This window comes from Canis lupus, chromosome 19, assembly GCF_011100685.1.
Source record: "Canis lupus familiaris isolate Mischka breed German Shepherd chromosome 19, alternate assembly UU_Cfam_GSD_1.0, whole genome shotgun sequence".
NCBI classification, from domain to species: domain Eukaryota; kingdom Metazoa; phylum Chordata; class Mammalia; order Carnivora; family Canidae; genus Canis; species Canis lupus.
Window position 1 is genome coordinate 8,663,591 of NC_049240.1, and position 26,137 is coordinate 8,689,727.

A 26,137-nucleotide genomic window follows, 5' to 3' on the forward strand; every position below is an offset into this window, starting at 1 on the left:
TTTTATGAATTCACTTTTTTTCTTTTACATACACATATGTGCCTCTCAATGCATATTGTGTATCTTCCACTTTTACGAAGGCAATTAGGAGGGTGAGGAAAGACATATAGGTTAGACAGCTATTTTTCACAAAAAAAGAAGTGACAGCCTTTTGTTCTGGAATGCCATTTGCATTTATGTGATATTTTCTGATGTGTCTATCAAAGCGGGTTAGTAGTACAGTGTTCAATAATTCATGATGTACCTGTATTTTTCATCTCTGATGACCTTTTGACATGGCCTTTATATGATTTAAAAAAAAGGTTCTCAATTTCTCTATCATTCTGGTATCTGGTATTTATAAAATTATGAAAACATAAAAAATAAAAGTGAAAATCAAGTATTCATGCAGTGAATTTAGGAAGAGGAAGATTAGATGAATATATGAGGCCTAATTATGTTTAGTCAGGGTCCAAACATTGATTAGAAAACTTGTAAAACTGTAACAATAACACAGCAATAAGCACTTGAATCATGCAGATTAACCACCTACAAATTCACCAGATATTTAAGCTTTAGCTGTATGTAATAGGTATATAGATTGAACAAGATTAAACATTACTGCCTTTCATTGGATCAAAAAATCATTATTTTTTCAAATATTCTCTCTTATTGTGGGAGTGCCGAGTTTGGAGAAATGTATATATATTTCTATAGACTCTATTGTAGATAGATAGATAGATAGATAGATAGATTATATATATATATATATATAATATTTTTCTCCTCTTGAAAAATTGTTGCCTATCAAAATAGAAAAAGCATAAGACTTTCTTTTTTTTAAAAAAACGTTTCCTCCCACTTTAGCCTTTTGGTTTTTGGTAGCTTTATTACAGGGAATAAGTTTTGCCTACTATCTCTGTTTTCAACAAGCTATAGTTAAAAAAAAAAAAAGCCAGAGGGAGCAGTTCGTATCCTCCTGTCATGATCTTGGGGCACTGATTCTTTGCAACTACATGTCTTGGATCACCCATACTTTGAGTGGATTCATTATCTCCCATTTTCAGGAGAATTATATAATTCTAAGTGCTACTTCATACTGATGGTACAATGTAGTTCTCCCTTGGCTCATTTGCTGCTTCCATGAAGGATGAAGTTAATGATTTTATTCTAATTCTTTTCTTAAAGAGTAAAATCCATACCCCCTAATTTCAAATAGACGTTTGTTTTACTACGTAAAAGTTTTTCAAATATTAATGATGGAACCAATATAGTGAAGCAGAATGAGCTAGATAGATTCAGAAAATCTGGGTCATATCCTAGCTCAATCTAATTTTTTTTTCCCCTAAGGATTTATTTTATTTCTTACCATCAGTGGCACATAGCTCTCCACTAATGCCATCCAGTCAACTTGCTGCACAAATGCTATGCAAAATTGCTTGAACCTTTTTGCACCACAGCACCCCTTATTTCTAGCACTGTTTTAAAAGAATGAAGATTAAGCCTACACAGCATGACTTGTAAAGCACAGCTTTACACTCTAATTATGTATGACTCTACATATATCCACATTTTTTTACTTAGAAGATACTCGAACAACAAAAAAGACATTACTTGTAAGGCTCATTACAGAGTATAGTTATGAAGTCTGCCCTTTGATTAATGAAAAGATGCGGTGTTTTTAGATCTCGTAACTATTTGTGCCTCTGCCTCCGCCCCTTGACTTATAAGCTGCTTGACACATATGCTCAATTACAGCTACCTTGTTTTTAATTGCTGCGTGTCAAATTGATTGATTGTTGTCAATTTCTGGCAGTTGCAGCAGGCTGCATTGCTTCCTGTCATGAATCAGTTTACATTTATTTGATTTCCTCTGCCCACCATAAAGCAGCTGCTTGGAAATCCTATTATTATCATGAACCAACCATTATATGACTTTGGGATATCTGAGATTCAGTAAATATCATTTTAAAGTCAGAGGACTGACACTGTTCCAAAGTAAGGAACTATTATTCAAGCTTTCAAAGCTGATTATGAATTTGGTCCTGAGCAAACTTTTGGTTGAATGGATACGCCCTAATCTGAGAGGAGCATTTTTGTATCTTTGTGTTGTCTCCTGCTTTTCCTGTGTGTTTCTGTTGACTCTAGAGTGCAGCAAGTTCTTGCACATTTATGGGTGATAACTGTCTAGTGGGTGGATGAAGGTTTGTTTATACCACATTAATGTGGGCGTGAGTAATGAAGATAATATGTGTTTTGAAGCCTGTCAGAGCTGAGTTGAAATACTCACTCCACTATATGGTAGCTGCATTTCCTTGCTAATATTTTTCTGGGAGCTTCTATAGCCTTATCTATTGAAGTTTATATAAAATATGACTCTGTAGACTTCTTTATTTTCTAGGATTAAACAAGATTATAAATGTAAAGTGGTTAATACGTTGTTTGCCACATACTGTGTGCTCAGTAAACTTGTTTTCCTTCCACGGGTATCTCATAATGGTCAGTTTGTATTTAAATGATAGAAACTTGATTTTGATATTTCAATATTAATAGCAAAGTTAGTTTATTGTTACCACAAAGCTGATTTAGAAGTTTATCATAATACCTGTCTTCAAAAAGAGAGCTCTTCAAAGGGCAAGAAGTCATTACTATTCATTTTAAAGGATCGAAATTGTTTAGTATACCTAGTATGTCATGGAATATATTGCTTACAATGTAAAGGACTGAACTCTGGCTAAAAGTAGCTTCATCATTTCAAAAGAAGAAAATTTAAAATTAGGATAAATGATATACAATCAACCCCTGTTGGGCCACTGGTAAACACATACAACTTTAATGCATGGAATTCTAGTTTCCTTGCCAGTGAAAAGGCATTTATAGCAAATAAAATAATATCAAGTGAAAAAATCCTGAAATGTTTACACCATACTTTTTTAAACTATTATTAAAAAGACCCTATTTTACTGGTTTGTAAAATCAATACATAGTATTTATTAAGTGGGAGAAAAAAATCAGAAGTGTTTCTTGGACACTTGATTTAATTTTCAATGGGAATATTTAGTTGTGGAAAAAGAGATAATTTCCTTTCTTTCTATTTTATTTTTATTCCCAATTGATCAGGGCTTCTCAACATTAAAAAATCTCAAAGGAGCAAATGTAGTTATTTCATTATTTATGTCCTTTTTAAAAAAATATTTTATTTATTTATTTTAGATAAAGAGAGCATGAACAGGCGGGAGGAGCAGAGGGAGAGGGAGAAGCAGATTCCCCACTGAGCAGGGACCCACGTGGGGCTTGATCCCAGGACCCATAGAGCATGACCTGAGCTGAAGGCAGCTGCTTAACTGACTATGCCGCCCAGGTGTCCCAATTATTTATGTTCTAATAAAAAATATTGTCAGTAGCTTTTGGTAATAGTGAAAAGTCAGGAAACAAAGTCAGGAAGCACATATTGCAAGATTATTATTTTTTTTTACTGAGAGATCATCTGATTTGGATGCTTTTTTAAAAAAAAATCCTTAATGTCCTTTTAGGTTTATATTTTATTTTATTTTTTAATTTTATTTATTATCTGACAGAAAAAGTGAGAGAGCAAGAGTGGAGTGAGGGGCTGAAGGAGAAGCAGACTCCCCATTGAGCAGGGAGCCCAATGAAGAGCTCCATCCTGGAACTCCAGGATTATGACCTGAGCTGAAGGTCATATGAAGAAAGGGAAGAACCTCTAAAGTAATGGAATGGAAATGGGTGGATTCTGTCAAATGTAGATCCAAATCCTGATCCTGTCCCTAATTAGCTAGCTGTGTTATCTGGGGCGCGTCTGTAATAACAGGAAAGCCACAAAATATTTGAAGACTAAAGAGAGAGGTAAAATGTATTTTGCATGATTGGTAGCAATAAAGACTTGTTTCTTTGTTATTTTTGGAAGTTAGGGGGATTAGTGGTTGCAATTCTAATTAAGTGGTTTGCCTAATAGTCCATTAGAGAAGGAATGTAGAATTGAATTAAGAACATGTATTTCAGAAACAAACAATAAAGCATCACCAAGGTATTTTCAGGCATCAAACTGATACACCTCGAAGGGTGACTGGATGTTGCAGAGAAACAAGAAACGAGGAGTCAAAACCTTTGGTGATACCCTTAGATTAGCTAGAGGACAGAACTGACAGTTTGGAATAAATAGTGGTTTGGAATGCAAAATTTAGGAATTCAGGCTGTTTGGGAAGGCTGTTTGATGAAACCCTGTCTTAGAATTTGACTCTCTTATAACCCAATGAAAATAAGCTAAGTGTAGTAAGAAGCAAAACAAATAAAACGCTTCAAGTGGTAATCAAGTAAAGGATAAAGCCTACCTACTCTAATGTCTTACACTTTTAAACATTGAATGTCAAAGTAATAGAAGGTTCTTAAATAGAGGACAAGCATAGTGTTCCACCCCTTGGTGCCACAAGAGTTGAGTTCACAGTACCTTAAGAATCCTTATTAATGCTCTCAATTCTAGGGAGTAGCAAACTGAATAGCACATCATTTATTTTCTCTTTTTGTTTGAGAATTAGTGGAAACAGCTGCTGGGATAAGTAGGTAGGCTGGGGAAAATAAATGAAGGAGATGACCCTCTCTAAATAGAGTTAACTCTCCAGGGTTATTCTTAAACTGAGTAAATAATTGGGATCACATAAAAACTGTACTCCCTTCTGGATCCCTGGCACTTATGGGGAATGAACTTCTGTACAGATATTTTTAAAACTCTCAGAAGGAAGAGCATAGCTCATTTATTCTGAAATACATTTCGGCCTTATCTGCTCATCTGAGATTTTCACCTTCTCTATCCATCTACTCTAGACCACACGCAGACCTCCAACTATAGCTCAGAGGGGAAAACAAACTGCCCTCAGATATGTGGGAAGAATGACAAGAATTCTCATGCAGTCTTCAAAGCAAATTTCAATGTTGGATGGATTTGGCCCCAAATAAGTAAGCCTACAAAAATAGTATCAGGTAATGAAGGAAATATATACCAATGCATGAAAAATATGTTAAAACAGATGAAATAGTGAGAAACATAATATCCCAAAGTCAAAGAAGCCAGTTCAAGAAAGAAAACAAAATTTCTCGCAATTACTTCCAGCTACATAAATCAGCTCAGTAAGAATATAATTTAGTAAAATAAGAGCTGAAACACCAAATGATTAATGAAGACCTAAGAAACTGTGAATCAACACAGCACCCATTTGGACTTCATAGTGAGAAAGAACAAGAAAGAGAAAATATACCACTAAAAACCAAATCACTTTCGAAGTGGAAAAGCTTGAGATGATTGTAATAGTTGAAAAAACATTTAAAGACTATACACTTGGATGTTTCATGATATATTTCTAGAGTGCAAAGGTATAATATGGACAATAAAGTGTACTTTCTTAAAATGAAATATCATAAAAGGGTCCTATATCCTAACGAATTTAAGAAAATAGAGACACATATTCCCATACAACAATTGTTTTTCAAAGAGAGGGGAAAGAAAAAAAATATTTTGTGGGGCGCCTGGGTGGCTCAGTGGTTGAGCATCTGCCTTTGGCCTCGGGCGTGATCCCGGAGTCTTGGGATCGAGTCCCACATCGGACTCCCCACAGGGAGCCTGCTTCTCCCTCTCCCTATGTGTCTGCCTCTCTGTGTGTCTCTCATGAATAAATAAAAAAAATATTTTTTAAAAAATATTTTGTAAATGGGCAAAAAAGAGCAAATTAGGTGAAAATGATCAAGCTGGTCTCAGGTCTCTCTTTTTCTCTCTCTCCTTTTAAAGCAAGCAAACAGAATGAATGCTAAAAGACAATGTAGGAATGACTGCAAAATCTGAGGCTGACAGTGCCTTGAGAAATGTTGCCAGTATACATACAGCCCATTTAGGATTAGAATCAACAGACTTCTCCCATATGAACAAATTCAGTAAATATACCATCCTTGAGTTTTTCTTCAGGGTGAAGCAGAAAATTACCCACTTGACCACTACATTTAGTCAAATGAAAGGTGAACTTATACGCTGAACTCCGTAAAGGAGGGGCTGTGTTAAAGAACTCATGGTAAATTTTGAATTAATAGAATTTTCTGCAGTGATACTCACTTCGTGCTCCTAACTTGGGTCATGGGTTTTAGTCTGATAGTACACTGCTTTTTTTTTTTTTTGTAATGTTTGAAATTTTTATGATAACAATATGCCATTTTTATAAAAGCTATTGAGTGATTTTGTTTAAAAATAGAAAACAAACAAACTTAGTAGCAACTATACTGCAATATCAATAAAGATTAAATCAGGTAGTGGGGACAATGAATATTGTTCTTTTCTCCACTTTTATTTTTTAAAATATCTCATTTTCTTTTTAATTAGAAAACTTTAGAAAACCTAGTGAAGGATGTGTTAAGTTTGAGGTGCCTTCAAGTTACCTTGGGGAGGTGCTTCTCTGGCATTTGAGAATAGACTCTGAAGGTCATGTTTTGAGATGCAGATTTGATAATGATTTGACTAAAAGTGACAAATGAAACCCAAATGGAAATTATTTTAGAAAAGTACCAACAGAGTATCTGAGGCCAGAGACCTGAGGACATCATTGCTTTTAAGAAACAGATGATAGAATAAAATTAGAAAATACTAGAAACCTTGCTCACTTACTCCTTTAAATTGGTGAACAGGCTGAAAATTGGTGAGCAAAAAAGCGACAAAAGCCAACAGAATAAAGTTTCTTTTCTAATACTCATGTATTTCCCACTTCAAGGAAATGTATTAATTCTTTACTAATTCATGGTGTCTTGTCAATGATTAGACTCATTTATTGAGGTTCTAGAGGTGTACTTTTACTTCTGTAAATGTTTTATTTTCACTAATTCTCTAACTCCCATTTCTTTCTGAATGCCAGTCTTTGCAAAAATAGATGTTAAAGCCACAACTGCCTTCTTCTATTAATTTCTTGTTCCCTGCACCTGGAATTCTAAGTTCTGCCCATGGATTTAATCCTACACTGTCATTCTGGGTCCTCAGCAAATGCTATCAACTCCCTCTCAATCCATTTTCCAGCAGGGAATCAACAGGGTAGAAAGAAAAATGACTTTTTAGTTTGTTTTCTCAAAGAATAATACAATTGCTATGTATTTATTATTTATTAAGAAAATATTGTCACCAATCACTTGAGTTTCTTCAGGTGAAAAAGCCTTAAGATTGGAGCACATTTAGAATTATATATCATGGATATTATGTTAGTTTTAAATAATTGATTTTATTATCAAGTTCTTATACAACAGATCAATGTTTGAAATTGACCTTTATGTCAGGATCAATTTGTCTTGATGTTTTGAGAATAAGATTAATTTATTTAAAATAGCTTTTATTAGAAAAAGCAGCCACTAAACTACAGACCTCTATTGCTATGAAGGAGATTTAAACTCATTTTCATGTTACCTAAGTAGTTAACATGGAAATCAGATGACTATAAGAAAGGAAGATTACATATCTCTGTTTTATTTTGATATATGAAAAACTCTTAATTACAATTTAAGTCCTGTATTTAAATTTCCAATAACCTCTATCTTGTTAAAATAATTTATCAATGAAATATGCATAATAGCTCAAATAGGCGGTTTCTCCTTTCAGTGTAGCATTTACATTAAAATTAAAAATAGCGTCTCTTTTACATTAAGAACATGCTATTATTTTTACATTCAGTTTGACAAGCTTAATAAAAATAAAAGTATAAAAAGCATAATAAAGAATTACACTGAGATCTTTGAATTATCACTGACCTTGTCCCAACCAAAATAAATTACAAAAATGTTAAGGGAAAAAAGGAATTGTAAATTGGAATTTTCTTATGCAACTCAACAGATATATCATTGTTGTGAACAGTAATTCAGTAAAAACACCTAAATGGGGACGCCTGGGTGGCTCATTGATTGAGCATCTGCCTTTGGCTCAGGTTGCGGTCCTGGGGTCCTGGGATGGAATCCCACATTGGGCTCCCCATGGGGAGCCTGCTTCTCCCTCTGCCTGTGTCTCTGCGCCCCCCGCCCCCATAAATAAGTAAATAAAATCTTAAAAAAAAAAAGACCCTAAATGTATCTAATAACAAAGTATTCCTCTAGACCTGTTTAATTGTCATGGAAGACCAAACCTTGAGGACACAATCCTGTGTCAGAGATACAGGCCCTTACTCTGGTCATAAACAATCAAGGCATATTCAAAATGACTGTGATTAGTGAGAATGTCAACTCCAGGAGCTGACTCAGACCTACACTCAAGGCTTTGAAGAGCCTGAACCTGGGACTTGGTCAAGCAGGCCCCATGGTGGTAAACAAGGGATAGATGTGGAACCTCGTGTTGAATTCTCACATGAGGCCTAGAGGGCACACCTGGACTCAACCCCACAATCTACCAACTTCGTTGTAGAAGGAAAATTTTAGTAGTTGCTCTAAATAACCTAACTTATCTGTGAGAAAATGTGTTGTTTGAAGGTGGGTCGATGATATGGAACTAGAAATGTGGTATTCAGTGTTCATTCTCTCTTCCTCTGTCTCTGTCTCTTTGTCTCTCTGCATGTGTATATAGAAAATAAAATCATGATTTTATCAATCTGCTTGCAGCACAACATAAGACCTACAGATATCAAGTATTTTCAACATTCAGGGCTCAATATTCAGGTATCTACTGAAATGCCCCCAAATCATCATTACTTGGAAGTTATCTACTACTTCCTGGCCCTGGAAAATGCAGCCCCAGATTATGTATGGTTAGTCCAAAGTGCACTTAAAGGCAGTAGTGTGTATGTGAGTGCCTGTGTGCACATGTGTGTGTAAATTAACATTATTATTCAATGGCTTTTTTGGAGCAGCAGATGAATGACTACTAATTTAACTATTCTCTTTAAACCCAATGATTTTCTGACTCTTTGAAGGAGCAGTATCCAAGATCTATTTAATAATGTAAACTTTGAAGACACATTGTGGATATGACTAGTACAATTTAACAATAAAGTTAGATATATATTCACTGATTTAAAAATAGGCATATATTTTTGAACATTAATAAAAACATTTGGCTGCTGATATAACAACATATCAGCACCACTTTTTGATTTTCGTTTTGCTTCATATCATAAAGGCCTTTTAGATTAACAACAAACTATAATGTCCATGTATAATAACCTCCTAAGCCAGGCTACGAGTTCATGATAAAATGCACATCCAATAATTCTGGAGATAAATGTCTACAAAAAGTAGAAATCACACTGCCTTTCTAAGAGGAGAATATTGTTGATTTTTGAAGGAAAAGTATACAGAAGCACAAGTAGGTAGGCAACAAAACTAGAGGGAATATCCAGGCTCAAAATGTAAAACTCTGGGATTTTTCTTTTAAGGTTTTATTTTTTTTATCTTCCATTTGTTCAGGGAAAAAAAAATAAACTGACACTTTCTGTGGATATTTTATGATTGTGCAATATTTCTTTTAAAACTCTTGTTTCTATTTCCAGCAACAAATTTTAATACTTTGGGTTAATACAGGTCATGCCCTTTCATTTTTATATTACTATCTCCTACATGCACAAAAGAAGAATGCATGATCAGATGGCCTGCATGATCTTCAATAACATATATGATAGTAGAGATGATGCAATATGGGTTATTTGGAATGAATGCTGTTAATACTTTGTATCCTTGAGAAAAAGAAAACAGTCCCTCCCCGTTGGCAACAACCCCTGGGATTATTGATTGGGCATTGATATTGCTAGGAGATGGCAAGTTAGTACAATTTTAGCCTTATGACACTCCTCCTGTGTTTTAGAGAAGTTGTATTAAAATAAGTTACCATGGAATTACCTCTTCTTCCTATCTAATTCGGAACAAAGTATCATTTTCTTAAAACCATTTCCAAAAATCACCTAATGTAAGGCCAGATCCTAAAATTCCTTTTGAAGCCTTCTTACTGAGACAGTCCCATTGGTGTGTGTTCTCCTCTGGCAAGTTTTGGTTATTATGGTTGTTTTTATTTTTACAGAACTATCAAATATTAAGTATGCTCACATATGAGATTTCCTACCTATCATCTTTCTCAGGCATTTTAGAATATTGGTAATTTAACTCTCAGTTAAATTCAAGATTTAACGAAGTGTTGGTCAGGATTTTTCCATAAGTCAAATGACATTAATAAGAATTTTCTTTCTCTTTGCCCTGTGGGCCTTTTTTATATTTAAAAATATGATAAACATTTATATAGTCTATTTTCATTATTCCTGGGTTCTACCTTTGTGAATTTGCTTACTAAAATTTAACTGTAATTCTCAAATCAATACTTGTGGCATTTTTATGGACATTTGTGGACAGGTACAGTGCAGCAAAACCTTTGAGGGGTCTGACTGGCATATTTCTAGCTGAGGACAACCAATACAATGCCCTGCCTTACAGTTTCAACTCTCATACTGTAATCAAGTGTTCTTTTTGTGTCTATTTAATGCCACATTATTATTATTTTTTGTGCTTATTAGTAATTTTGCTATTTAAAATGGTATTGAGGTGCTGTCCAGTGTTCTTAAGTTCAAAGATGGCTATCATATGCATTATAGAGAAAAATATGTGTTGGATGGGCTTTGTTTGGACATGAGTGAAAGTGCTATAGGCCATGCAGTTTAATGTTAATAGATTAACAATATATATTAAAATAAGATGTCTTTAAAAAGAAATGTAGGGCAGCCCCGGTGGTGCAGCGGTTTAGCGCCGTCTGCAGCCCAGGGCGTGATCCTGGAGACCCTGGATCGAGTCCCATGTCGGGCTCCCTGCGTGGAGCCTGCTTCTCCCTCTGCCTCTCTCTCTCTCTCTCTCTCTCTCTCTGTGTCTCTATGAATAAATAAATAGAATCTTTAAAAAAAAAAAGAAATGTAAATGAGCTAGGGAAAATAAACATACAAAAGGAGGTATAGGGCCTACTCTGGAGTATGGGTACTGGAAACAACCCAGATATTTAAATGAGACCCAGGAGAAAATGTGTCCTAGGAAAAACTTCGTAACTATAAATTGTCTGATATTTATAAAGCTTTAAATTTAGCTTTAAACTATCTCATCTCTTTTTGCATCAATATGATCTATCATTACTCTGTCTATGAAAACATAATATATATACATATACATATATATATTTTATGGAGAAAGGTAAAATCATCAGGGTCTCTACAATTTATCATTAAAATGTCTGGCATTCAAGAAAAATTGCAAAACACGGCAAAAGACATGAACTGAAAATAAAAATTAAACAGTAAAAATCAAAAAAAAAAACAGTAAAAATCAGAAAATATAAACAGACTCACAGGTGATCCAGATATTAGTTATCAGATACAGGTTACAAATTAATTAATAGAAAGTACATATTGATTACTTTGTAATTTCAAGAAAACTGATGACAAAATTGAGAATATCTGGGAAAACTGAGGTTTTATAAAGAATTGTCATCTAGAATTCTAGAAATTGCTGAAATACAATTATTAAAGTTAAGAACTTAGGGGCAACTGGGTAGCTTAGTCAGTCTGACTTGGTTTTGGCTCAGATCATGATCTCATGGCTTGTGGGACTGAGTCCCAGCACCTGTCAAGTTCCATGCTCAGCAGGGAGTCTGCTTAAAGATTCCCTCTGCCTCCCTCCTCTCTTTCTCTCTCTCTCACTCACTCTCAAATTAATAAATAAATGTCAAAAAAATAGGAACTTAATAAATGAGCTTAATAACAGATTAAACTAGTAGAACAAGATTAATAAAGTAGAAGGTGGAGTTGTAGAAAATATGCAGAATAAGACAGAGAAAAGAATTGGAATAAAGCACAAAAAACTATATGAAACATCAGAAATTATGAAAAGTTCAAAATAAGTATACGTGGGGTTTCAGAAGGATAGAGACATAATTTGAAAAATAAAAGTATAAAAATGATAAAATGCATCAAGCCTCGAAGTCATGAAGCCAAACAGATTATGGAAAGAATGAATACAAAGAAACCATATTTAAACACATCATAGTAAAACGATTGGAGAGCAAAAATGAGAAGAAATATCCAGTGCAGTGCAAATGAAATGAAATAAAAAGGATACATGACTTTTAAAGAAGCAAAAAGTAAACTGAGAGCTGACTTTTTAATAGAAATGATAGAGGAAAGAAAATAATGTAGTGATATGTTTTAAATTCTGAATGAAAATAACTACCAACATAAAAGCTTATAACCAATAACAGCATCCTTGAAAAATAAAGTTATAATACAAATATTGTCAGACCGGGATGCTTGGGTGGCTCAGCGGTTGAGTGCCTGCTTTCGGTCCAGGGTGTGATCTTGGAGTCCATGATAGAGTCCCACATAGGGCTCCCTGCAAGGAGTCTGCTTCTCCCTCTGCTTGTGTCTCTGCCTCTCTCTCTATGTCTCTGATGAATAAATAAAATCTTTAAAAATATATACATTTTTTTCAGACAAAAATAAGAAAATTTCCTGCCAGTAGCCCTGCATTAAAGAATTGTCTTTTTTAGACAGCGTAAATAAAGTGATTGATCTCTGATGGACATACCAGAAAAGGAAACAACGAGAAACAAGATAAAAGTTAAAATAAATCCAAATAAATACCAAATGTTTATAATGTTAACAATAATGTTTTTGAAGTTTTTAAATACATGTGATATTAAAAAGAATATTAAAAATAACTGATAATGCTAACGAATTCCAGCGAAAGCCACAGTGAGATACCACTACAGCTCATTAGAATGGCTAAAATGAAGGAAAGAAAGAGGGCAGTGGAGACAGAGAGAGAATAATATGGGAACAGAAAAGGAATAACAAGTATTGGCAAGGATATTAGAGAGTGGATTTCTCATATAATGCTGCTGAGAGTATAAATTGTTGATTGGTAATATTAATTTGGAAAACTGGCCATCAGTATTGATTATGAGCTTATGTAAACCACATGATGTAGAAATCTTACTTCAGGATATAATACCAAGTGTGTATGCGTGTGTGTGTGTGTGTGTGTGTGTGTATGTGCACACATACCCTAGGACAATATAAAAGAATGTCTAGAGCACTATTCCAAAAATCCAATATTCAAATGATTGCCATCTGTGCTAGGACTGGTTAAACGTCCATCAAGGTTAGAATAGATTTCTATTATTTATTTCATTTTTTAAAAAAATGTCTTTATTCATGAGAGACACACAGAGAGAGGCAAAGACATGGAGAGAGGGAGAAGCAGGCTCCCTACTGGGGAGCCGGAGGCAGGACTTGACCCCAGGACCCTGGGATCACGACCTGAGTGAAAGGCAGGCTCTCAACCACCTTGCCATCCAGGTGCCCCAAGGTTAGAATAGATTTAAAAGTGTGTGCAGCAATAAACATTTACAAAACAGTGTTACAAAACTAGGGACATGTATCTCCCAAATATAATGAATATTAAATAGAGAGAGTACTTTCCATGTGACATAATTTACATGATATTTTAAAATATATAAAAAGCAAACTATTCTCTCATGAAGAAGTGAGTAGTGTATATATTTTAGGGAGCATAATGAGAGGGAGAGGGCACATCGGTAGTTTCTGGGTATTTGGTAGTATCTGACACAGTGATTTGGGTGATACTGAATGTTGCAAAGTAAAATCCATTGATCTGTAAATGTAAAATTTGTGCACTTTTCTTCCTTATACTTAGACATGAAAAGCCCACATAAAAATATCTATTTCTACTAAGAATTATTTAAAATTATATTAGCTTGTATTTAGGAAACTTATGTTTTAAAGGTAGCTCCTTAACTTATTGCATGATATTGAGAAATGAATCAGTATCACGTAGGTGTGTGTGTGTTGTTAGTGTCACTTATGTTTAATTTGTAAAATACAGTATGGCACTATAAAATCACTCAGTTCTTCTCCTGTTTTAGAATACTTTAACATCTTGCATGTGACTATATATAACAATACTTGTTTAAGATACATATGTCAAATTTCATTTTTTTTTTTTTTTAATATGTCAAATTTCAAAACAAAATATTTGAAAATCCAAGCGTATACTTCAAAGAAAAAAATAGTGCAATTATATCGATTAATAATCTCAAGATTCATCATTGATAACAATGATTGTATTTATATCTAGTACCTTAATTAGGAATAACTTGCACCATTTTAGAAAAATGGATGCTGGGATCCCTGGGTGGCGGAGCGGTTTGGCGCCTGCCTTTGGCCCAGGGCGCGATCCTGGAGACCCAGAATCGAGTCCCACGTCGGGCTCCCGGTGCATGGATCCTGCTTCTCCCTCTGCCTGTGTCTCTGCCTCTCTCTCTCTCTCTCTCTCTCTCTCTCTGTGTGTGACTATCATAAATAAAAATAAATAAATAAATAAAAATAAATAAAACTTTAAAAAAAATGGATGCTGTAAAACAAGAAACTATGTTCATATTGTTCTTGAGACATAAGTAATTTACTTGGTAAAATTGTCTTTAACCACTCTGTCCCAGTCTACATTTCAGTTGATGAATCATATTATGTATGACACACAAGTGACGATCACATTTTTATAAAACCAGATGGTAATTGCCAATTACTAACTGAGAAGTTGTCAGGCCATTGAAACAAATGAGGGAATGAAATGAAAGGTAGAAATCTAGGAAATAAGGAACATGGGGAAGTTGGTTAAGTGTCTGTCTTGGGCTTAGGTCATGGTCCCAGGGTCCTGGGATGGAGCCCCGCATTGGGCTCCCCACTCAGTGGGGATCCTGCTTCTCCCTCTCCCTCTGCCTGCCTCTGCCTGTCTGCTTGTGCTCTCTCTTTCTCCCTCTCCATCAAATAAATAATAACATCTTAAAAAAAGAAATGAGGAACAAAGAGAAGGCCCTTTGTGAATTCTCACACCAACAGGTGGAATCCAGTTACAGATAAACCAAATTTTAAAATATTAACAATAGAGGAAAAATTAAAAATGAAATATCAACAATAAGGGAAAATTGATTTTTTTTACCTATTTGAAACTCTTGATCAAACAAGATAAACAAATTTTTATCCAGGGATTTGACTATTGTCATAGGCTGTCATGAATTTCAATCATGATCTTACCCTATCATTAAAAATATTCCAAAAATTATAGAGTAAAGCAGTTAGTTTTAATTTCTCATTAGTCAAAAATAGGCAGCCTATACAACCATGAGAACAGAGTGTGTTATCCATATAGACCTGAAAAGCTATTAAAAGTCCAAATGTGACTACTGCTAAATTGTTCCTTAACCTACTTACAAACTTAGCAGAAAGCACAACGCTCCTGGTTCAGAGACAGAGAACTTTATTACTCATGGCAGAGTAAGCAGGATACTTATTACATTGTTTGTGCTGAGAACAAAATCCTGGAAAATGCATTCCTGGCATAGTCAACAAGAAAGTTCAGAGATGCTCAGGGCCCGTTGTCTCTCCCAACAAGTCTGCATAGGCTTCCCAAAACATAATAGGTTTAACTCTGTTGTACTGTTTGCACTGTATTGTCCTTTTTATGCATTATAATTATTTTCTACCAACTAGGCTGAAAAAGTTGTAAGAAGAGTCCACTCGTTTTTGTGACCTTAGCATCTATGGACATTAAAATAAACTCGGCATTTCCTCTGCTTCTCTATAGCTACATAGCGTATGGCCATGAATTTAGTACCTTAAAGCAATAGCTATATCATTAACTCATGATTTCTGTGATCCGGATATCAAAAAGGACTTGTCTGAGCAGATCTGGCTCAGGATCTCTCAGAAGGTTGTAGCCAGATGGCTGCTACGGATAGAAATCTGTGAGCTGGGAGATGGGGGGCTATCTGGGTGTTATTCTCAATCCATGTAGCATTGGGGGTTTTCCATCTGGTCTCCCTGCAGGAGCAATTGTGGTTCTTCAAGGCAATGTTGTCTCAAGGGACTCACACTCAGTGCTCCAAAGGAAGACAGAGACATTTTTTTTTCTTCTCAGTTACTTAGTTTCAGAAGTCACTTCCTTCATGTTCAGTGGCCTATTGAGATATAGGAAGAGAACATAGGACCCCTCATAGAAGGGCAGGAATATCAAGATCACATATTTCAGGAGAGAAGATATTGTGGCCATGTTGGAAAAATTACAAATGGCTATATTGTTTTAGACATTATTATTGAAAGAAAAAAAAATAGAAGAAAGGAAGGGAAGTGTGATATTGTGATTCAAAATAAGAAACACATATTTGGTGTTCATTTCCATTTCTGGCACAGAGTTCCTGAAACTCTTCGAATTTGTTGAGTGATAAAGGCCTCTTAATATGCATAACAAATGCTCTTCAACCACACTTGCTATGTTAATGAGGTGACTTTTGGAAGATACCTAAGAATGAGGGCTGGTTGCCAGGGGAATCAACAAGATGATGAAAAGATTAGAATTTTCAATCCCACCCCTTGATCTCCAGGGAAGGAAGGGACCTGGAAGCTCAATTGACCACCAATGGCCAATGATTTAATCACTTGTGCCTACATAACAAAGCCTCTGTTAAAACTTAAAACGATGGGCTTTGGAGAGCTTAGAGTTTTGTGAACCAGATGATTCCATGTGCCTCCATGCTGGGCCCAAACTCCACAGAGACAGAAGTTCCTTCACTCAGTACCTCACCACATCTATCTCCCCATCTAGCTATTGTTTCCTATCCTTTAATATCCTTCTTAATAAACCAGTAATCTAGAGAGTAAACTGGTTTCCTGAGTCTTGTGAGCTGTTCTAGCATATTAATCAATCCCAAGCAAGAGGCCGTGGTAATCTCTGATTTTAGCCATTTGCTCAGAAGCACAGGTGACAACCTGGCATCTGAAGTAGAGGGCAGTCTTGTGGGACCAAGTGCTTAATCTGTTGAATGTGACACTGTCTGGGTAGCAGGTAGCATCAGAATTGAGCGGAATTGTAGGACACCCAGCTGATGCTAGAGAATTGCTTGGTGGCGCACAAGATACTCCCTCCACCTCAATGCATTAGAATGACGGTGCAAAACTTACAAAAGAAAAGGAAAGATGACAGAGAAGGAAGGAAGAACGGACAAGAGTACAGCCTAAAGATCATAGAAATATAGTTATAGTAACAAGGCAAAAAAGTACAAAACGTATAGATATTGTGGATGCCTACATTTAATTGTTGTATTCATATGTTAAGAGTACTATTGTCAATTAAGTTTGTAGCAAATGAAGGAACTAATGGATGCATAGAAGATTGAGAAAAATTGGGATCCCTGGGTGGTGCAGCGGTTTGGCGCCTGCCTTTGGCCCAGGGCGCGATCCTGGACACCCGGGATCGAGTCCCACATCAGGCTCCCGGTGCATGGAGCCTGCTTCTCCCTCTGCCTGTGTCTCTGCCTCTCTCTCTCTCTCTCTCTCTGTGACTATCATAAATAAATAAAAATTTAAAAAAAAGAAGATTGAGAAAAATTTTGAAATCTGATTGAATGGTTTAAAAATAACAATAAAATAGGAGTCTCCTAATTCTAAAATAAATGCATACATCTTAAAGTTGTTTTACATTTCCTTGCAGCCATTGGCAGCATGGTATTATTTCCTTCTTACCAAACACTGATACTAACTAGTAGTTCGAATTAAACAAAACAAAACAAAGTTCTTTTATTAGGAATACTGATAAAAATGAAGAATGAGCAAAAGATGGAAAGCATAAATGAAGGAAGTAATTAATTAAATAGGTGGGGACACACAATTTTTAATTTCAATTGGTTAACAGCGGAGGCTTTTCTCTCACAGGAACATGGATTTTCGTGATTCCAATTGCCTTTATTTCTGAAAAGGGGAATTTGTGGATTTTCAAATACATTTTTGAGTCCTTGAAAAACATCAGAGCTATCCCTTAAAATGGATACTGTGTCTTATATCATTGTTGGTCAGTGGGCTTTTTATTACTTTTTGTTTGACCTTGGCATCATTTCCCAAGAAGTTTCTACTGCTGTAGGCTGATAGGCAATTTACTTACATGTAACGTGACTCCTCCACTTGGCTCCATAATCGTCAACCTCTTTGAATGCTACCTGGAAACTTCTCAAGTGGGTGTGAGTGACAGGTCTGCTGATAATGGGGGTCATGCCACGTGGCGATGAGGGGTTCTGACTTTGCAGTCCTTGATGCAGCTGCTGCCTGTCAATTGTTCTTTCTGCCTTTATTGCTGAGGGGCGGGGGGGGGGGGGGCTGTGTATATAAGGAGATAATAACATTACCTTGGAATATTTTATGACAATACATTAGACTACAGTTATGTCTATGTTTCAAGTTTGTTCCTTTCCCTATGCAAAGAATTCCAAGCCATTTAATTGGTTTTTCGGTCAGCACATAGTCTTAAAAAACTAATCCGAGAATGATCTTTTATAGAAATAATATTTACTTAGTTTTATAAAATATCACTTTTCTCCTTCCCTTTTAAGTCACTTTCATATTCCCTATATCCCCAGATGTGATAATAATCATAAATACTCTGATTTAGATGTTCTTTCTTAAATGGACTTTGCTTTAAGGTGCATCTAGGTATCGTTAGGTGATTCTTAAGGCAGCGCTCTTTATGTAGTAAACAAAATACTAATTTGACATCCTTGACTCAGTATTTCTCTCTTCACCATCTGTTTTTCTGAACTGAACTTTATTATCATGGGAGTTATCATGTTATCTTCTGCATCAGGACATTCAAGACATCCTTCTTATTTTCTGGAATAAATCTTACCCCCTGACTCTGCATGGTACCTAAATACTCCTTCCTCATATACTAACAGTTCTCTTCCAAAACATTATTTCTCTGAAGACTGACATTCCTAGCTGTATAGCTTCTAGTCCATGGTTCCATATAAATTCAAAACTACTCCTACACACGACTTCCCTCGCCAACACTTCACTTGACTATCTTACCTGCTAGACTATAAACGTAATGGGTGGCTCTGGTTGGAACGTCTGCCTTTGGCTCAGGACCTGATCCCAGGGTCCAGGGAGCCCGCTTCTCCCTCTGCCTATGTCTCTGCCTCTGTGTGTCTCTCATGAAAAATTTAAAATAAAATAAAATAAAATAAAATAAAATAAAATAAAATGTTAAATAAAAAAAAAACCCTTAGTGAGGACAGAGACCATTTGCCTCATTACCACAGTGCCTAACCCATTACAAGTGCTCAATAGAGAATATATGAATACATTTGAGCTCAATTTTAATCCTGCTTCCTAGCTTGTACCAACATTCTGAAAAAGTGCTCCCTGAAGAGAGAAGTTAAGGAAGAGAAAATGTAAAAAAAAAAAAAAAAAAAAAGAGAGAGAGAGAGAGAGAGAGATGTCAGAGTGGAAGGGAAGGTAGAAATGAGAAATACTCAGGGAGAGAGCAATAAGACAAGTATGGCGTGATCTGTTCTCTATATAAAAGAGATGAGCTAAAATAAGAGTGACTGAAAGGACCGTTCAGTTTCCAATGAGAAATCTGCACTTAATGAGACTAATACCAAAGATATATATATATATTTTTTAATTTTGCAAGGTGCTCTTACATACCCTATCTAATTTGTTCGTATACAAGCAACATAAATGAGTTTCATGTTTCTACCCCTGTGATAAGTGTTAGAGGTGAGAGAGGGAGTCTGTTTTGTGTGAATGGAGGTCTTGGTCCTTGGATGCCCCACCACAAATTTACCTGGGGGATCTGCACTCCAATTAGGAGAGCAACGAGAAGTAAAAAGGTTATTAAAGTGAAAGCACACTCCCAAGGTGGGAAACCTGTCAGGTTCTGTGAGGTAGAACCTGCCCCTAGGTTGTTTTGGACTTGGATATTATTGGGTCTCTCTGGGCTGGAAGGAGCTGTGGTGGACAGCAAATATATTATAATGAGTCTAGGGGCTACCCTTGGTCAGAGGTGGAAAAGGGGAAACTATGCTCTACACTTGTGGCCGTCCATCCATTCTTGATATATGTCAGCCCCAAGATCTCAGAAGCCACAAAATCAGGATGTTGAGCCCCCAGGGTTATAATGTGTGGCTCTTTTTTACCAAGGTTCCTGCTTCCTGCTCACCCCCTCCAAGGACTTGGGGCTCTGCCTCAGGGCATTCCTCGCATTGCTCCTGTCTAGCTGCTACCTAAAAGTGTCTCTGAGGCCGTCCCATGCTTGTGGAAAACCATTCCTGGTTATCTCCTGAGTCCATCCTCTCCTGCCGGTCACCATTTTCTTCTGCTTTGATCAGCTATTTACCCTATTTCTATTAGAAGTTTCAAATAGCTTCCACATCTCTCCTCACTTGCTTTCTTGGCCACTCCATATCCTCCGAAGGGCTTCCAGAGGGTTCCTCTAAAATTTAAAATTTATCATTCCACCCAGCTTTAAATCATTCTGTGACTTCCCATCACACTCAGGTAAAGGTTGAGTATAATTTGTTGCCTGTCTTATTTATATTCCTTTTTCCATTATGCCTCCCTCTTCTCCCAACACTTTTTGATTATTTATAGATGCTTGAGAATGACCTTCTCTCATACTCCTCTGGGCCTTAATAGGAGTTTCTGCTGTCTAGCATGACTTTCTCCCATATTCTGTACTTGGTTAAATGCCTCTTATGCTCAAACATGCAATTCAAGTGTCATCTCAGCTCAGGAGTCTTTCGTAATAATCCCTTTAACTGAATGAGTCCCCTTTCTTCTTTAGTTTCCCAAAATATGTCCATTATATCCTGCATTATTGTATTTTTGCTTCTTACTACAATATTCCACTCTGATACTACAGACCTTTACTGAGGACACAGATAATTCACTGATCATATACATATTCTGAATACTTAAATCTCTACCTGGTTGAGCATATTTATCACAGAATATGGGCTACACACTAGTTTTAATCCAAGGCAAATGATAAATATCCATTTTGGTGTTCCTTAAGCAAAAGCTATCTCTTTAAGAAGTGAATTTAAATGGTCAATGGAATCCAAGTAAAATCTGAACAAATAGGAACTTGGAATGCCATTTTTCATTTGTGTCTGTTTTATTTCCCTCCCTTTTCCCCTTTACTTCTCGGGACTTTAGTGCTTCGGGGGGCAGATGGTCACTGCAAAGCTCCCAGTTCACACCCCTTCACTGGTATTGACAATAATTTATTTGCTTTTCTGAATTTCAATTCCAAATTTCTATGGCAAGAATGACTATCAAGATTTCAGAGATTAAACCATTTGTCACATGGTCACTTTTTGGTCAATTTCTGGTGTTCAGGCAAATTCAAGTAGAATTAATTGGATAGAATCATTCTTGTCCGCTCCAACAGCTTTTTTAAAGAAAAAGGATTATTGTAAACTGAGTAAATAACTTTACATTGATTTCTCTTCTCTGCACTTTCCCTTTTTGGAGGTGTTCTTTTGGTTCTTTTATTGTTTATTGTTTGCTAGATTCTTCTTCAAGTATTTTTCTCAGATAGAGTGAGTGGTATATTTTCTTTGTGTATACAAGTGAAGTCCTTTCACTTTGTTAAATGAATTATATCATTGTTGCATGGAGGATTCTGTGGGGCAGCTCTTTTCAGTAAATATTATTAGCCATCTTTGGGTTCCAGTGTTGGTGAAAAGATACGAAATTTACTTGTGAGGTAGTTTATTTTATTCTAAGTGAGAGCCTTTACAAATGTCTTTTAATTTTTGAATTTCTCAAAGTTTGTGCTGTTGTGTCATCAATTCTACCCAGCATAAGGTCATCATTTGCATATTTAGATCTTTATTTATCTTAGGGATGTTATTTTCCTTTTGTTGGAAAAATTATTCTCTCACATTCATTTCTTTTTCTCTTCCTATTATTTGTATATTTCCTGGATTCACCTGTCATTTCTCTAATTTTTTCTCTACAATTCATAATCCTCATGTCTTTGATTTTTCCCTCCTGCTTGTCATGGTTGTTTCTACTTGACAACCAAAGTCTCCAATTTAAGCCCCAACTACGATAATTCTCCACCAACTACCAATAATTTTTGTGGAAAAAATCACATTTTTTATGTAATATATAAAGATTGTAATTTGTGTTTAATTAAATGGAATTTTTAGAAAATATGCTTTGTTTTTGTTTTTGTTTTTGTTTTTTTTGCTTTTCTCATTTAATATTTCCATGTGGAAAATACTAGAAACTTTAGTAGTCATCAGTTAGGTGTTTCTGTGTTTTTGCTTAGGGTTGCGTAAAATACCTTGATTTAAGTATACCTCAATCCGCTGAACTGTTTGCCTGCCATGAGTAAATTATTTATTTCTCAACTTTGGTTCATTCCTTTTAAATAGGAAAGTGTCTGGGTAAATTTCAAAATGGCTTTGAAGTGGGCCAGAGAGTTCTGTTGAATACGTTATTAGGCAATTAAAACATATTTAAACAGACATGTGAAAATGTTCTTTCTGCCTTTATATTTGTCCAAAACTGTATCAAAATGATCTGTTTTTATGGATAGAGTGAAAACACCATCCCTAAATCAAGAAGAAGAAAAAAATAAAAGGTCAGAGATAAATCAGAATTAAATCAGTTAAATGTGTAGTGCAGAACAAATGACGCAGCCCAGAAAATTAACCCCAGAAAAAAATAAAAAAAGAGTCAATGAACATCAAAGTTCATAACTGGGAATCGTGATTAAAATCACAAGCCATTCATAATGAAGATCCCACAAGACAAAAGGTCAAATTTGTCTAATGCCTCAGTTTATATATTCTTGAAGGAAATTGCTAAATATATTTATCAGGATTAATTGTAGACTCTTCATTCTTATTCTTAAAGTGGTCAGATGCCAGACTAATGCAAGTAATAATTGACCTAAGTATTCAGTTTTGTTTAGCTTAAATTGTTACATTGTAATTTTTATTAAATTTGACCAGAGGCTTTGCAAGTGTCAAACATAAATAAAAGAAGGAGAAAATTTAAGAAAAGAATGTACACTAAAATTCTCAATTCCTTCTGTGCATAAAAAATAATTATTGTGCCTTTTTATTTTAATAGGCTGAAATAAATAATATCTTTGAGAAGTGGAATATCAGTGCATCCTGTTATAATGTGATAACTAATGTTTGCAGGTTTTTGTTTTTTTTTTAATTTCATCCCAATTGAACTAGACTAAAATAAAAAATCCTTTTGTAAAGTTCATTTTATGGGTTGGAAGATGAATTTTGGATCAAATTCAATTAAAAATACTATGCATCCCAATTTTAGTCCACCAAGATTGCATTGATATATGTGCACATATGTTTGCATGCTAATGTCAGATGTATAATTCCATTTATTTATATGTATATTTAGCATAATTTAGTGTATTTTTTAGTGTACTAAAATTTTTCATGTAATTCAATTTTATTCAATCTTGGCTTTCATGCTGTGTTAAAAAATAAAATAAGAATAAGGTATTTGTCTTTCATAATTGAAAATTAGGCAGGAGAATTACAGGTATCTTTGGTTGCAAATGTGGCTGTGACTAAAAAAATGAATGACATTTGCTGATACAACGGGGATTATATCTGTGGCCCTTAGGTCAAATCCTGCTGGCTGCCTATTATCATATGTCTTGAAAACTATTGCTTTCACACATATTTTTAAAAAATGGAAAGAAGAATACTACTTCATGATATGTAAAAATTATATGAAATATAAATTTCAGTGCCCGTAAATAAAGATTTACTGGAACACAGCCACCTTCATTTATATTTTCTTTGGTTGCTTCCATGGTACAACCACAGAATTGAGTAGCTACTACAAAGGATGTGTGGCTTGCAAACTTACAAATATTTACTATCTGATCCTTTACAGGAAAAGTTTGCTGACTCTTATGATACAACATACACTTTTTACAACCAAAATTATATTTAATTTTAAATGTAAATTTAAAACACAGCTTTCATTTGAGTATTGCTAACTATTAACTATGTCTTACATTTCTTTTTCTCAATATGAATTTTGAAATGACTGGATGAAAACAAATTACATGTACAACAAATGTGGATTTTCAAAGCAAATTAAAAAATATAATAAACTGGATTTTTAAAAAAAATATATGTTGATTATAACTTGTGGCCTTAATAGAACTGAGTAATAATGCTGGAATCAATCCATTTTCAAGTGAGAAAATGTTTATCCCATGCATATCATATTCAGGACATAGAAAATTCTGTGGAGCATAAATGAATAAGACACAGTTCCTGCCACAAGGTTGTTCAATTCTAGTAAAAAAGATTGGATGAATGTGATTAATTAATATAATACAAAAATCAAAATAAGAAATATATTTAAGAAAACACCAGTACTGGGAAATTCAGAGCCTATTTCTTTCTGTTTTATGGGTTTATTACATATGCTTTTGATGAACAGGTTCTGTATAAACAAAAGTATTAAAAAATCACCTTTCTGACTCATGTTTAAGAAAAAAAATATTACCCAGGGGGTCATGTAGTTTGTATTGAAATAAAGATTTTAAGAATCCATATCTCTAGTGACTTTTACAAATACTCGATTCTATATAAAGTAAATGGCTTGCAATCTTCACTTCTCCCTTCTTCTCAAGAATATGTCCTTGGAATAAAGGACAGTGGATGGTTTTAATGCTGGAAATTTATTGCTAATACTGCATTTTAATTACTATTCTTAATTTTTGGTTGACTTTTATTTAGTTGTTTAAAAAGGAAACAATTATACTACAATAAGTCTTCCTTATTCTTACCATTTCCTCCTCAAGGTAGAAGAAGGTTTTCAACTTTCTTAAAATAATGAAACATGGGACGGCCGCGTGGCTCAGCGGTTGAGCATCTGCCTTCGGCCCAGGGCGTGATCCTGGGGACCTGGGATCGAGTTTCACGTGGAGCTCCCTGCATGGAGCCTGCTTCTCCCTCTGCCTATGTTTCTGCCTCTCTTTCTCTCTATCTCTCTGCATATCTCATGAATAAATAAATAAATATTTTTAAAAATAATAATAATGATACAATATAATGCAAAATTAGAGGTATCACTAGTCTTGTTTTGACTTCTGCCACATAATTTTTACTTATTTATTTATTTAATATTTCATTTACATTTTTACTTATGTAAAGGAGAGTTCATTTTTGTCATAACCATAACGTGATATCACAGTCATGAGACTAGGGCTGTATCTGTTGTCCTGAGTGTGATTCTGTACTTCTTCCTGTGTCTCACAAATTAGAGATATAAGAAAATATGAAGAGGGATAACATCACTTCTCTGTTTTTCTTTTTCCTGTTCTTCTTTTTCTTTCTTTTGAGGGGGGAGAGGTGGAAAGAGAGGGAGAGATATAGTCTTAAGCAGGCTCCATGCCCAGCTCTGAGCCCCACCTAAGGCTCAATAGCACGACCCTGAGATCATGACTGGAGTTGAAATCAAGAGTCTTTCACTTAACAGACTGAGCCACCCAGGCACCCACACTTCCCTGTTTTTCCAACGAAAGGTAAATTAATTCTCATTTGTTTCTTAAATTCTGGAAGTATATATGAAAATGGCCTTTATTTTATTATTCCAAACAGCTAAATTGGTCTCTTGAGTATTAATAGAATAAATCTCTGAGCCACATCTCTTCTTTTATAATTTCAAAAGTGGGTATAATAAAATGCATTTGGGTCTATATGAAATTTAGAAAGCATTAAAGGCTATATTTAGATGGAAAGCATTTAATATTTAATGTTAGGAATATTTAAAATAAAAGATTAAGCAACAAATCTTATTAATTGAATATCCAGACTTTAAGAATCCATAAGAATGTATCAAATTATAAAGTTTTAATAAAGAGATACTTGAATCCAGACTATGTTATTTAAAAACTAAATCACCTTGAGTATATTATTAATTAATTAGAGGTTTTGTTTCCTCATCCCTGAAAATGTAGGTGCTATCTATTGAAGAAGACTGTCATAACAAAATAATGTAGAGAAATGCTTGGCAAGCAGAAGGCGTTCGATCAAACTAATGATCTTACCTTTGCACCTTTTTCCAAATAAAAAAGCATAGAAATGCCTACACTTCAATGTGCACTGTGCGTCCACTTTTTACCTGGCATTTTATAGAAATGTTTTCATTATTTCCTTTAATTAAACCAGCTTGAACTAAATCGAGAGTTAATATTTTATTGTCTATGTGTGAAACAGTTTATTAAGCATATTAATAAGGTAAATGTAACG